Here is a 5,000-nt window from a genome sequence, read left to right as displayed (position 1 = left end):
GTGTCGCACTGCACAATGAATGAAAACACGCAGCTTAACATGAACCAGACGCTGCTGATCCGTAGCTAGCTATGACACACGCCTCGGCTGCTTGTCTATGCTGCAGCGTAGCATCACAAATATGAAAATATGGCTACTTCTTTGTCTCAGCAGAAGCTCGTTTTGAGTAATAACTTCAATCATATATATTCATTTATAAATTAATATACAGTGTGAAGTTATTTATTAGGTAAACTGGATAATAGGCGAGAATAAACCCTGATCAGAGGTATATGTGTGTGTGTGTGTGTTGTGGGTCTCTTGCCTGCTAACGAAGCAGAAACGGGTCGAAGCAGAGGCTCTAAGCACCAAAATCGGAATTATCAAATGGACGATAGATGGAAAGTTTGCTTTTCTCCGAGAGGTGAAATCTGACCTGAGGGACCTGCAGAGCAAAGATCTCACTGTTGAGCAATGAAGCCTGGAAGGAAGAAAATAAATTACTTTTACACACTGTGTGTAGATGTCTTTCTGCTATTCTGGCAGTCAGTATCTCACATAATACATCAGAGAGCTGCAGTCCTAAATGTGGAACATTCTCAGTGAGTTGGTTCAGTCCCTCAGATGGTTCAGTCCCTCAGATGGTTCAGTCCCTCAGTCAGATGGTTCAGTCCCTCAGATGGTTCAGTCCCTCAGTCAGATGGTTCAGTCCCTCAGTAAGATGGTTCAGTCCCTCAGTCAGATGGTTCAGTCCATCAGTCAGATGGTTCAGTCCCTCAGTCAGATGGTTCAGTCCCTCAGTCAGATGGTTCAGTCCCTCAGATGGTTCAGTCCCTCAGTCAGATGGTTCAGTCCCTCAGATGGTTCAGTCCCTCAGTCAGATGGTTCAGTCCCTCAGATGGTTCAGTTCCTCAGTGAGATGGTTCAGTCCGTCTTGATTTCTCCAAACATGTATTGGAGTCTAACTTCAGCTCAGATGTTCTTACAGGAAGTTTCCTTGAGGTGTTCAGTTCTGCTGGTTTCTAGCAGCCTGGTCCAAAGGAGAGCAGAGCTACAGCTCTGGTGACTGCTCTGCCTCTCTGTGGAGCTCCATCTCTGGGTCAGAGGAGCTTGATGCTCTGCTAAAGGCTCTACAGAGCTCCTCCACCAGGGGGCGCTGTATAGGCAATGATGGTCTTGTTTAATGATCTGTTTCCTTCAGCTGATAGAGATCATTGATATCTAAACAGATCATGAAAACAGATCGAACCCCTGCAGCGCCGCCTCCTCTGTGTTTGGTTCCTTTGGCCGTCTTGTGTATAAAAGTTGACAGCCTGAGCTCAGAGTGGCACCGCAGACACACACACACACACACACACACACACATATCTAAAGAGGTGTGCGTGTGTGTGTGTGTGCGGGCAAACAACATGTTGAAGCCTGAGTGGTAACAGAAGATTACTTCCACCGGGCGTTTCGTGGGCGCTCATGCAGACGTCAGGGCACACAGAGCAGATGGAAAGAGAGAGAGGGAGAGGGGGAGAGAGAGAGATAGAGAGAGAGAGAGAGAGAGAGAGAGAGAGAGAGAGAGGGGGAGGGAGAGAGAGAGTGAGAGAGAGAGAGAGGGAAGACACAGAGAGAGAGAGAGAGAGAGAGAGAGAGAGAGGGGAGAGAGAGGGAGAGACCAAAGTACTTTGCCCCCGCCCCATATTCCGCCAAGAAGGCGAGAAGCCCAGAAATCTCCAGCCAATAGGGAGGAGGGAGGAAGACCCAGGTGGTCTCTGCAGCGTGTGGTTGATGTTAGATGGACGGAGGCGCTGCAGTAGCGTGTCGATACGAGGAGCAGGTGGACCTCCTGCAGGTCTCTGGACGTGGACCTCAAGGTCTTTACCTTCATATGTTCACTTGATTGATGTGAAACATTTCCTCTCATCTGTTAGCTCAGCTGTTCATCACTGAGGGAGCGAACACACAGCTTCCTGTGAAAGGCAGACACAGTGTTTACGGGCTGCATTACCACAGCGGAGCCAAGTCCCTGATCCCCTCTGCTGCTTCACGCCTCACACTCTTTCAAAGCGCCCGGTGCTACAGGGCCCATGTACACTGCTGACACGCTTGAACCAGATGAGCCTTCAGGGGCCCGGAGGACTTCTGGGGTCTGTGAGAACTTCTGATTACTCTGTGAAGGCACTCTGAACGGCCTGGTGTCTGAAATGTGCTCTACGTGTAAAGAGCGCCATGAGGTCACCACGTCTGTATGTGTGTGTGTGTGTGTGTGTGTGTGTGTGTGGGGTTCATGGGGCACAGTCCGTCTGAACTTACAGCGACACGCCTGAGAGAGAGGCGCCACAGTGACAATGTCGCCCGATAACACCAAGCTGCACATTACTGCCAAAGCTGCCAAACGACGGTTTATTATCGGTAATCGAAGTAAACGCTCAAGTGGTCGTTTGATGATGATGATGATGATGATGATGGAAGTGCTGTTGTCAAACGTTACGTTAAACCTTTAACGTGAAAGCTTTCAAAACAGGAGAAAGTCAAACTGTCACATGTGATCTGTGCATGTATGAGACGTGTGCAGGACTTCATGAGTGACAGAAAGGTTTCACTCAGTGTGCAGATGTTTCAGCAGCACTTTGGGATCCAGACGGGAACTGAAGGTGTCAGCTTTCTTTAGAATAATGAACCTCATTTTAGAATAAATCTCTGGGAATAGAATATAAACGGAGGGAAGCAAACTGTGGAACAAAACGAGGGGAGGAAGAGGAGGAGAGGAGGAAGAGGATTTATTCTAGTGTTGGGCTTTGTTTCACTAGGATGAATGAGGCAGAGTGTTCAGAGGAGCGGGAGCGGGAACGACTGATGAGCGGGGAAAGTGGAGAAAGAGAGACGATAGAGACGGACAGACGCCTCTTCACATCCATGTTCTTCTTCTACTGTTTGTCCTCACGACGCCCTGCATGTTCATCTGCACTACATCCTCTCAGCTGCTTCATCACACCAGCTGCAGACTAAAGAGAGGAGTTACTATAGGATAGAGATCCATGATAACATACAGAGGGCTCAGGGTCAAAGGTCAGAGCTACTATAGGATAGAGATCCATGACAACATGCAGAGGGTTCGGGGTCAAAGGTCAGAGCTACTATAGGATAGAGATCCATGACAACATGCAGGGGGTTCAGGGTCAAAGGTCAGAGCTACTATAGGATAGAGATCCATGACAACATGCAGAGGGTTCAGGGTCAAAGGTCAGAGCTACTATAGGATAGAGATCCATGACAACATGCAGAGGGTTCGGGGTCAAAGGTCAGAGCTACTATAGGATAGAGATCCATGACAACATGCAGAGGGTTCATGGTCAAAGGTCAGAGCTACTATAGGATAGAGATCCATGACAACATGCAGAGGGTTCAGGGTCAAAGGTCAGAGCTACTATAGGATAGAGATCCATGACAACATGCAGAGGGTTCAGGGTCAAAGGTCAGAGCTACTATAGGATAGAGATCCATGACAACATGCAGAGGGTTCAGGGTCAAAGGTCAGAGCTACTATAGGATAGAGATCTCTCATTCTGTTGGTTTTTGTTGTGGTTTGTTGATAAACATGTGAACACCTCCTTCTTCTTGGGTCCCACAGAATGTACAGCAGATGTAAATGTGGGCTTTGAAACTTAAACCTAAACATGACCTAGAGCAGCTGGTAGAGGCGTTTCCACACGGTCCAGGTAATTCCCCCCCACAGAACGACAGAATGGAGCAGAACCATCTGAACATTGCAGCGCAGCATGAGCAGGTGCCTGAACGAGACAGAGAGGGTGGGGAAAGTAATATGTGACCTGATATTCTTATGTGTGAAACTCTTGAATTTCTATCCGTGTGAAGTGTAAAAAATGGGTGAGAAATGGAAGTGAAGGTGGACGAGGAGCGCCTGGAGGAGAGAACGCGGTGCAGAGACATCATGAGAGGCTGAGGGAGGATTTAAGAGGGGGGGGGCGGGGGGGGGGGGGGGCGGGGCGGGGAGAAAAGGAATTAAATGAACCAAATGTCATTTATCCAGCTCTCCATTCAGTGGGAGCCCAGCTGAGAGGCGAGGAGGAAGGCTGAGGATGAGGAGGGCTTAGGATGAAGGGCTGAGGGGCCCGAGCGCACTTCGGTTTGCGCGCGATAATCTGCGTCGTTCACATAACAGAATGTATCCACCAGGGGGCAGAGGGGAGCCTGACTGCCTCTGATTGGTCCATCTGGGTCACCTGACACTTCTGCCTCAGGCTACGATACTATAGAAACGTATCAACTTGAAGCCTTCTGAGGACGCGTTCACTTCCTGTATGGAGGTGACCTGATGCTTCCAAACCAAACAGAGACCGCACATCCTACGTAACCATGGAAACACAGAGTCTGCGCACGCCACAAAGTCCATCCAAGTGATTCTACCAGACTCTTATCAATTCATAACTTAAATATATGCACACGCACACACACACACACACACACACACACACACACACACACACTTATCCTGTGTATCAACCTTCTTGAGGCGTTAAATAAATCATATCTATAGAGAGTGTACAGTGTGTTAATTCAATTTTAATGGCGTTTAGCGGGCCGTGCTGTAAGAATGGGAGCGCGGCCGTAAACACGCTGGTATTAATCATCATGTAAAGATAATGCAGCTGAATTATTGATGTGTGTGAAACACGGCGGCGTGGAGCGGAGAGGCGAGCTTTGTGGCGACGCAGCCGTGTGGGAATTGTGGTAATGGTATAGCCACACGAGGGATGTGTGTGTGTGTGTGTGTGTGTGTGTGTGTGTGTGTGTGTGTGTGTGTTCTGTGAGATGTCTGGGAGTCAGAATGTAACCTACATTTCCTACACTGATTGTTTTAGACGAGATATGAATCTGGATGAGTGTATGTACGTGTTTGTGCCTGTATGAGGAAGAACATGTGACATGTGCGTGTGTGTGTGTGTGTGTGTTTATGTGTGTGGATGTGCCTGCCAAACATCATTTACTGTTGTGGTGCCAAGAATCCGGTA

The sequence above is a fragment of the Genypterus blacodes genome, unplaced genomic scaffold (assembly GCF_046128005.1).
Source record: "Genypterus blacodes isolate CSIRO-AG114 ecotype Tasmania unplaced genomic scaffold, CSIRO-AGI_Gbla_v1 ptg000125l_1, whole genome shotgun sequence".
NCBI lineage: Eukaryota > Metazoa > Chordata > Actinopteri > Ophidiiformes > Ophidiidae > Genypterus > Genypterus blacodes.
This window is presented reverse-complemented; position numbering follows the sequence as displayed.